This window comes from Macrotis lagotis, chromosome 2 (assembly GCF_037893015.1).
Source record: "Macrotis lagotis isolate mMagLag1 chromosome 2, bilby.v1.9.chrom.fasta, whole genome shotgun sequence".
Taxonomy (NCBI): Eukaryota; Metazoa; Chordata; class Mammalia; order Peramelemorphia; family Peramelidae; genus Macrotis; species Macrotis lagotis.
The window spans coordinates 301,302,960-301,313,868 of NC_133659.1; the positions used below are offsets into that span (position 1 = coordinate 301,302,960).

General features: G+C 35.6%; 1 protein-coding gene across 1 annotated transcript in view; it reads right to left on the reverse strand.

Annotated features, from left to right (window-relative positions):
• SLC6A15 (solute carrier family 6 member 15) overlaps positions 1–4,152 on the reverse strand; it is a 141,863-nt gene extending 137,711 nt beyond the window's left edge. Inside the window, exon 1 of the mRNA XM_074226530.1 lies at positions 4,085–4,152. The gene's annotated coding sequence lies outside the window, so the exon portion shown is untranslated. The remainder of the gene's footprint in view (positions 1–4,084) is intronic.
• Between the last annotated feature and the right edge of the window lie 6,757 nt (positions 4,153–10,909).

The following is a 10,909-nucleotide window of genomic DNA, read 5'->3' on the forward strand; positions in this document are numbered from 1 at the left end:
GTATGTTGAGGTTGTAATGTCCTTGGGACAGCTTAAATTGTTCAAGCAACAGCTGATGCTACCAAGAACCAAGACAATCACAGAACTCTTTGTTAACACAAAAAAGTGACCTAAGTCTATATTAATCACTATGAACCCATTTATTTGTTTTGTCATCTCCACAAAATTTTATCAGAAGTAAGAAGGATGACTCCATCTAGATCTGTAAGTCATCTGCTTAGAGATGGCAAATTCATCAGAATTGTTGAGGTCACCAAGTGAGAAAGTTGAAATAAATGAAAATAAACTGTAGATGAAAAATTGGAAGGCAAAGGTATAACTAACTTCATAAAAAGTGCTCAGGGCAAACATTAGAAAATGTACCCTCACATTGCCTTTTATTTTTAAGGTTTTTGTGAGGCAAATGGGGTTAAGTGACTTGCCCAAGGCCACACAGCTAGGTAATTATTTAAGTGTCTGAAGCCGGATTTGAACTCAGGTACTCCTGACTCCAGGGCCGGTGCTCTATTCACTGCGCCACCTAGCCACCCCCACATTACCTTTTTTTTTAAAAAAAAATAATTAATTCTGGAGGATGGAGAGGGGAAGTCTCTCTGACCCAAGCCTTAGTTATGGATGAGAATTACAAAGACGCCCATGCTTGGGAATGGCAAGATTCCAGAATACTGGCTCCCAAGAATTGGACCTGGGACATCAATCAGGAGGATTCTTTCTTTGGAGAGAAGGCAGAGGCATCAAAAAATTTAGTAGAGCCTCTCCTGGAGGCATGGTCATGGCAAGAGAGAGTTATAGAAATAGGAGGAAGTACACAACTATAACTTTCTATTTTGATTATTCTTAATAATAAGTTACACATAGTGGGTGGTGAGCCCTGAGATCTTATTGATATGAACATTCCCTCCTATGACACAGATTATGACCCATCTTTGCCTTCCTATGTTGTATAAAGCTTTACCCAATACTGGAAGCCAAATAATAGATTGCTTTCCATGACAATGTTTTTGCTGTTTATTCAGTTCTTTCTGTTGTACTAACTGTATTTGGGGGTTTTCTTGGCAAAGCAATTGAAGTTTTTATCATTTACTTCTCCAACTCATTTTACAGATGAGGAAACTGAGGCAAACAGAATATAGGAACTTGCTCAGAATCCCACAACTAGTAAGTGTATGAGGCTGGATTTGAGCTCAGGTTTTCCTGATTCCAGCCTGGTGCTGCCCAGTATTCTTATTAATATTTAATTTTATTTAAAATACACAAAATTATGGATAAAATTATTTTTCTCAATAAATTATTTACTGTTTTAAAAAAAAACTAGAAGTTTTCTGAAGATGATTCCACAATTTTGTTTTTCTTTCTCATAGGATCATACACTGAGATGATCTAATCCCATTGTGTCCATTCTTGGATTAAAAAGACAGGAGAAACAGCTCAAATAAACACTTGAGGGAAGATTGTTACATTTTTGGAGTATTAACTTTGGAAATTTGGACTTAATTTATTGTTTTGTGGATTGTCTAAACTTAAGAAACTAATGGAGGAAATGTTAATACTATATATTAAATTTAAAAATGTGTCTGATACACAAATTAAACATTTCCCAGTCCACTATTCCCTGGGAGGTTGTGATTTGCTAAGATTGAGAAAAAATTGAGAAAAATAATTTCATCCATAATTTTATGTATTTTTAAATAAAATTATATATTAATAAGAATACTGGGCAGCACCAGGCTGGAATCCGGAAAACCTGAGTGAGTTCAAATCCAGCCTCATACACTTACTTATTGTGGGACTCTGGGCAAGATAATAAGATAATAAGCAGCAGAATCAAAATTTGAACCTGCTTTTCTGTCTTCAAATTGAACACTCTACTGAGATCTACCATTACTTTAATTTGTTTAAATTATAAAATGAAAAGCATAAGTAGAGACAAATAAGCTGTCAATTCATAAACGGAACATAAAGTAATTGAAATGACTTACACATAGAATTTGAACCAACTGTTCCTAAAAGATTCTTTTCTGTAGAACTTCTCACAAGGATGTCAGAAGTGATACAAGGACCCTCTCAAGTTCTCTCTGAAGAACTTTAGTATCTGTTGTGTTTGGGAGATGCTACTATAGGATTGCCCAGAATGGGATGCCGGTATCAAAAAAAAAAAGTGCTGTGTTTTATGAACAAAACACAAAAGAAGCAAGTGTCACACAAGACCACAACCACCTTCATCCCAAATGTTCTAATGGACTAAATTTGTGCCTGACCAACAAAGAAGTCTTCCTAACATGAATACATTTTTAAAGTCACTTAAAAGGTTTGATATGATACATCTCTCATTCTCACAATCCTGAGAATTAATTTTATTATACCTATCTTACAGATGAGGAGACTGAGGCAAACAATGGTTAAGGAATTTTCCCAGGGTTGTATACTTTATGAGTATAAGAGCTGCTTATAAATTCAGGACTTAAGGTCAAGTATTCTACCCACTGAACAACCCAGCTCCTTCTAGAAGAATGTACAGAGATAATAAGCTAATATTATGTCAAAGTTAACATCAAGATTAAAACTTGGGTGATATTATAAAATTCTGTTTTGATAATTTTTAGCAATGACACTTTTAGTCATGCTTTTCCATTCCCCTATATTCTCTGAAACTATTTTTTCTTCATTAATTGTTCCTACTGTTTTTGGGCAAGCAGTTAAAGTTAGCAGAGCTATAATCTCTTCCATGTCAAAGACTCTTATTTTATATTCATTTAAAAATAGATAAAGATCTGACAATACTCCAAATATGGATAGCAAAAATGACTACATTTTAAAAATTTTCCCTGTACTTTCTTTCCCATTTACACTTAGTTTTCAACCCTTATTCAACAAACTGACCATACTTTCCATGGCTAAATGACTATCTCTCCAATTGATTCCAGTCATGATTTGTATTCCACTCTGATCATTTTCTTGCTATCTGCCCTGCCCCCTTTCATAATCATTTTTCTGTCACCTCTTCCCCCTTTTCTGCTGGAGACTGTAGTTACATCTATACCAATATTGCCATTGGAAAGAACATGTTAATCCATGTTCCTCTACCTCTGCTCACCATCCTAGGCAGACATTTTAACCAAAGTAGCTTTTATGGCCACCACATCATTATACATACATATATATATATAGTTATCTCCTTATATTAGAATTTAAGGCTTTTTTGACAGTACGGATTTTTAAGTCCTTACATTAAAATCATTTAAATGACTAAATAACATGATTTTATGCTCTACTGACACTTATCTAAATGATAGTAAAAATAGCTAGCATTTCCGTAGTACCTTAAGGTTTGCAAAGAGCTTTTCTTTGTTTTAAAATTTTTATTTATTTAATTATAAATTCATGAAATAAGGCATGCATTCTTATAACACAGAATCAGAAAAAATGATTGCATATGAAACTGCAAATCTATTATATATAACTCTATTCCTTTTAAATACATAAGATTTTCCTGTAAATTTCTCTTCCCCCCTTTTTTCCTTCCACACGACCTAATGACTATCATTAGATAAAACTTCAAAATTACATTTATGGAATATATGTAACTATTCAAGTTATTTGTGTAATATATAGCTATATTATATATATGCACATGTATCATATATGTAAAATAATTCTATATATACTTCTATTTATCGTCTTTCTCTGGATGCAGATAGTATCTTCCTTTGCCCTTTGTAATTCATTATGGATATTTATAATATTCAAAATGATTTATTTGCTCAAAGTTGTTCTTAAAACAATATTACTGTTACTGTAGAAAAGCAAAGAAGTAAGTTGTTCTTTAATCTCAAAAAGATCACAATATCAAGAAAGTGATGTCAAGACATCCATAAAATTTGGATTAAAGTGAGTATTGTATAAAGACACCATTCTCACTATGTTTTCTAGAAGCATCTGAACCCAGCAACCTAAAACCTTTCTCTCCTACAATGTTTTTTTCACAGTCTTCTAAATTCTGAATTAGCTCTGGCAATGCATGCATCAACACCATTATCTATCTGGACAGCTCTGGAAAATATACTGCCAAGGTAAATGAACTTACCACAGCATTCAAAATTTCTCCATTTGCTGTAATCAAGGGTTCCACATATGGATAATGTGCTGCTGGCTGGTGGAAGACTTCTGTTTTCTGAGTTTTGGCTGAGAACAAAAGGTTATGCACCAACTCCCTTCCACTCTTGTATAGGCTTGTAAGTCTCTTTAAGTTAAATAGTTTCCCATAAGTATGGTAGTTGAACTTGAAGCCATTTTCACCCTAGTTAAAGGTGTCTGACATCATCATGAAAAACATCATGCTAAAGAGCAAGCACAACTCTACTTCACTCCAATTTTTGAATGGGAAAACATGGAGTGCTGTTGCCTATCACGAATCTGTGCAAGGAGGCTATCGTGAAACTTGTGTACGATATTGATTCAAAGCAACCAAATTTCATGATGATATTCCATAAGACCCTGTGCTTGACCCTGAAGGAAAAGAAGAATTTTAATCAGTGGTTATGATGAGTAAATGTGGTCCTGCATCGGATAAGGATGATCTCAATAAATGTGAGGAATGAAAATGTAAGGCAACTGTTCTATTACAGTGCATAAAAAAATGGGGAATTGAATGAAATCAACCTGTCAAAGGCAGGTACAATGGATAATAGTACCCACCAGGAGACACTCAGTGTGACCCTGGTAAGTCAGAACTCGTTTGCCTCATCTATAAAATGAACTGGAGAAAGAAATGGCAAATCACTGCAGTAGCTTTATCGAGAAAACCCCCAAAGAGGTCACTAAGAGTCAGATGTGATTTGAACAACAACATGAAAAGCTGTAAAAGAAAGTTAGAGACAGAACAAGAAGGACTTTAAATGACAGACTGGAGAAATTTACAGATAATAAGGATTCTCTGAAAATTTTTGAGTTGGAGAGAGTAGCATGGTCAGACCTGTGCATTAGGAAGATTAATTACAAGACTGTGAGAGATGGATTGGAGAGGGATGACACGGGAGGCAAGAATAGATAAGAAATAATTATAATAGAATGAGAGAGAACTAATGAGGATCTGAACTTGTGATGGCAATCTGAGCAGAGAAGAGGGAACAGATGGGAATTAAATTGTTGTATCTTACCTGGGGCAGAGCTGACTGGTGCCAGTAATTGGAAAGAAGAAGGGCAATCCCCACTTTTAGGGGGGGAGGGGATAGTAAAATGAGGACACTAACATAAACCAAGGGTTTGCCAGGGTTTCTGTGCAAGGGCATCATGGAATAATGGATATAGGAAGAGAGGGGTTGCAATCATGCTGCTGATAACTGAGTTCTCTATCAATATGGGCAAGTCACTCCTTACCTTGTACAGCCTCAGTTAATGGGACAGTATAACGTTCCTAATACCTACCTGCCAGATTTTTGTGAGGTAATGATGTGTGCACAGTGCTTTCTAAGCCTCTCTCTCTCTCCCTCCTCTCTCTCTCTCTCTCTCTCTCTCTCTCTCTCTCTCTCTCTCTCTCTCTCTCTGTACTTTCCTTCTTCCTCTAAGTCTGTCTTTCTTTCTCTCTCTCTTTGTTTTTACCTAATCCAATCCAGTAAATATTTATTATGTGTCTACCATGTGCCTCCTGTATGCACTAGTGAAACAATTAATAAAAAAAGATAGTCCTTGCTCTCAAGGAATTTAAAAGTGGAATAACATACAAAAGGAGGCAGGGGAAAGGTGACTGGAGGGAACTAAGGGGAAGCCAGTTGGAGCATCTTGTTCCATAAAATGAAAACCAAATCGAGAAACGGAGGCAGAGAGAAATGAACCACAAAGTTCAGTATTCTGCCTTCTACAAAGAAAGACACTGGGAGGGGTTTGATGCTCTACCCTCCAATCTGTCAATCAGAGAAGAAAGGTTGAGGGATGAGGAAGGTAGTGTCAGTAAAGACTAGAGTTAGGTGTAGGTGGTGAGATTAAAGGGGATGAGTTTAACCCAGAAGGGACATTTTGGTGGACTTGAAACCAGCAGGTGTAAAGTGAAATGAGTCACTTTATTTGTCTGTTTGTCTCTGTTCCTCTTGGTCTTTATCTCTATCTCTCTCCATTAAGTGGAGAGAGCCCAGGATTTCACAGCTAGTCATATGCTATCTTCTAGCTTCTGAGACTAGCTCTCCTCTCTGCAAAAACTAGCTACATATGCATATATATATATATATATATATATATATATATATTTGCATGTATATATAAACTTGTATGAATAAATACAGGTATATAGTGATAAGCCTCAAAGATCTCTGTTTCTGTTTGTCTAATTCTGTGTGTGTATGTGTGTATTACACAAGTTGGTCCAGTGGACAGGGTGCAGACCTGGAGTCAGGAAGGTTCATTTTCACCAGTTCAAATCTGATCTCAACTACCAGCTCTGTGACCCTGGACAAATCACTTAACCCTGTTTGCCTTAGTTTCCTCATCTGTAAAATGAGCTGGAGAAGGAAATGACCAATTACTCCATTAACTCTGTCAAGAAAACCCGAATTGGAGTCATGAAAAGCTGGACACATCTGAAACAACTAAACAATATAGGATACATATGGTAGATATTTATTATGCTATGTGCATTGGGGTGAAAGTTGAAGACATGGCAGGGAATTAAATAAAGGGGGGAAATTTAGTAGGACCAGAGAGAGAGACTGTGAAGGAGCAATTAAACAGCTAGGAAGAGAAGTGAGAAAACAATATTAAAAAACAAGATTGAAGATAGAATCAAGGAGGAATAGGTAACTGACAATTTTAAATACTGTAGAGAGATCAAGGAAGATGAGAGCTGAGGAAAAAATGGATTTGGAAATTTAAAGGATTTCAGAGATCTTAGAGAATTTCCAGTTAGGGTTTGGAAAGAAGCCAGACTGGAGATGTTTCAAGAATGAGTGAACAGGTGGTGAGTAATGGAGATAGTGTAATGATTATTTCTATAATTTTATCAGTAAAAAGGAGGAAAGATGTAAGATAAAAGGCTGAGGTAGCAAGTTAGAAGGTCAAGGAAATATTTTTGTTAGAGACGAAGAGGAGGAAGAAGGGATAAACACAGTGATCCCAACAACATGCAAATGAAAAAAAAGTCATCACAATACAATCAGAACTCAACATTTCAGAATTATAAAAAACAAATGTTGGTCTCAAGTAAGAAATGTGAGAAAAACTATTCACTCCTTTTTCTCCTTTGTAAAGTGGTAGTACATTTATGAATATATGTGTGTGTGCACATATATAGACATATATAAACACACTTGCATATATATTATATTTTAAAGATGACTCATTGTTTTATAATGATGAAAAAGGAGTTACTTAATTATATTCCTAAATGAACTGATTGTTCATTATTTCTATTAATTTCCTTGTCCATTTGAAATTGAGAAAATAGAAAATAGCCTTACAAATTCAGCACCAATTTAATCATTTTTCTTTACTCATATTCTATCACTGAATCATTTTGCTTGCAGTATTATGAACCCATTGTACACTATTGTTTAGATATAGACCTATTATAATAGTTTTCCAGAAAGACATGGGCAAGAATCCCAAAGAATGAGAGGTCATGAAGGGTTAATGTTCTGAATTTATAGACTAATCTCCATTTTAATGGAATCCGAGATCCATCTAATGATTTCAACAAGTTTTCAAGTTCACCCTTTGAATTAAAAACCTAATTAGTGTCAACATGTGATAAAATTTCAATAAAACATCCTTTAAAAGGTAATCTCAACTTAAAAGTTTTATCCCTTGAAATACTATGCTAAAGGAAAGGCTAAGACCAAATAAGCAAAGATGGTAGGGTGGTATAGTGGAGAGAACACTAGATTAGAAGCCAGGAGAAAAACTTAGCTGCAGATCCAACCTCTTCCGTGTACTAACTTTGTGACCTAACAGAGTTTCTCATATCCTTTATTTGTCAAATATAGAGTTGGCAGTTGATGACATCTGAGGTTCCTTCCAGATGATCTTTCAGATCTTTTAAATAACTCTATTCAACACATCTAGGTGAGGACACGTCTCAAGCCGTGAATTACTCATAGGCCTAATGACTAAGAGGCTTCCAATGGAATGAAGTTACACAACAATTGTGTTCTGATAGACTGAGGACACTTCATCATACTGCCCATAAATTAATAGTCAAATTGAGAAGGAATTGGGATTCCAGATATTGGAATAAATGGAGGTTCTAGGTGAAGTCCCTAAGAGGAATCTGCCCTTAGAGAGAGGCTTGGAGGAGACAGTAGAAGGGAGGAGGAGTGATCTCCACTTTGGCTTTGGCCGTATCTCTCCTCTCTCCCACCCTTTGGTCAGAAGAGCTGACCATGTAAACTTTGAAGGGTCCCAGAAGATTTTGGACTTCTTATTAGAGGTTTTAGGACTTTCCTTCTTCCTATCAGAGGATTCTGGACTTCTTTTTTTTCCTTTTAAAACTTTTGAACATTCCATCCTTCCAATAGAAGATTTTTGGACTTCACTTCTTTCTGTTGGGGGTCTCATACTTGGATGTTATATGCACTACTTATAATTTTGGCTTTTCAAATATGTCCATGATTTTCTGCCTCAGTAAAACTCACAGGTGGTTTCTGTTGAATTTTTGAGGTTCACTAGTCTTTAAGGCATTCTGAATTTTATATCCATGAAGTCTGGTTTCTCTCACTCACTGTACTACTTTATATTGGTCCCTTTTGAACTCCATTCTGGTTTTTAAAGCTTTTGCTAGGCTGTCTGTCTTTGTGGATCCTGATAGGAGTAGCTCCCCAGGCCCCAGGCATTCATACTGCATTATTTTAATTGAAAACTTTTTTGAAGAGTTTATTTAGACTCACAGCATCTGGAAAAGTAAGGAATGAAATGCGATCAATAAAGCCAAACACGCTAGCCAAAGGCAAAAAAGATGCACCCTAGAATGCTAAAGATTCCATGAACCTTGAAGTGCCATTTAATCTATGTTCCTTTCTTCAAGCCATTTTTTGACCTAACCCAACCGACATAAGACAATCTATCCCATTTTAAGAGGCTGTTCTGTTTTAATTTCTATCTCTTACATAAAGAAAACTCTGATTTCTCTGCACCCATCTTTCCTTTCTTTAAATTTCAATTGTTCTTATACTCTTAACACTTGCCCAGGAATAGTTTTCTAATATTTTTTCATAATTAATTGTGTATCCCTGACTAGATTGTGTGCATATGGTTGGAGTTTTAGATATAGTAAATACTTAAGAAGTACTTAAAAAATTGAGTGTAGAGACCATGACTTAGTCTTTCTTTTTTTTAACCCCAAAGCACATATTATGATGTTAGGCAACATGAGAGATACCACTAGAAAATGTGCCTTATCTGATTGGTTTTAATGGAAAGATGATTGGATTTGGAGTTAATCCTTAAGTACTAAACAAAATTAATTGCTTCATTTCTCAACCGGAAAAAGTGGGAGTTGAATGGGTTTGATGCTTACCTTCATGGTTTGTTCTTCCCCTTACTGGAAAGAAATGTGAGTTATCTATGCTTCTCTCAGAATAAGCCTCTTTCTTTGGAGCAGTGGTTTACTCAGTAATTAAAGGTTTTTGCATTATTGTGTATGAGTCAGCTATTCATAGAATGCTGGGTCTAGAGGCAGGAAAACTCATCTTTCTGAATTCAAATCTAGACTCAAACACTAGCCATGTGTCTCTGGGCAAGCCACTTAACACTGCCTCAGTTTACTCATCTGTAAAATGAACTGGAGAAGGAAATGACAAATCTTTATCAAGAACCCCCCCTGAAAAAACCTAAAAAATTTAAAAAAGAAAACCTAAAGGAATAAGGAAGAATTGATTATGATTTAAATGACTGAATAACAACAACAAATTACTGAGTATTTTCCTACTCAGAATCAATTTTTGAACCCATACTTCCACGTCTTTCTTTTCATGTTGTATTTCATAAAATCTTAGCCTTGTGTCCTCATCCTAATGTAATCACTCTCTTCATGAACAGATAATGCATATTTGTCTGCATATATCATTTACTCATCACAGAAGCAACACAAGCAAATAATCAACCTATTTATAATAACAATAAAACAATACATATGCAGTAGCACGTTAACCACATGGCTGCATCCCTATAACCTCTCTCAGATCCTTCTGTTACTTCCAAAAATGGAAAAGATCTTTCAACTCATGGGCTCTTAAAATATAAAGAAGTATCCTATAGAGCAAATTCATTTTGTTTACATCCATGGTTGAATACAGCAAGGAAATATAGTTAATACAGCAATGTCTGTTCATATCATGCATCTGGCAGCATCAGTCTTCAGATAAAGACTTAGGAACTCTGGAACCAGGGCCTCTTCCATCATGGGCATGGAACTTGGAATGCAACACAAACTGGAAATCCTTAATGCTATCATTTTTCCTGAACACAACGGTCCCATCACTATCAAGGATCAAATCTTTTTATTGCCCCAGTGACATATTAGAAGATCAGAGTGATGGGATGTAACAGCTGGCTCCAGAAAAGAATGTAGCCAAAGCATCCTTCCAAGCTTCCTTTCCTTACTCTGGAACATCTTTCTCCTGTGTATGTTGAGGCTCATTGCTTCTGCGGCTGCTCTCTGCTTTGGGGAGGGATGTCAAATTGAAGAGGACAGATAATCCCTTCTATTTACTACCTTTGTTACCAAACCTCTTTCACCCTCAGTTTCTTTATAAAATGAAGAGACTCCATTAGGTGATCTCTTGAATCCCATAAATTCAATGATTAAATATTACAAGGGATAATTTTGATGTAAATTTGAAGTGAATAGCAAATTATTCATAGTGGATCTTCAGTTTCATGTGCAATCATCTTTTGTATTGTACTATAGCTATAGTTATAGAAAATC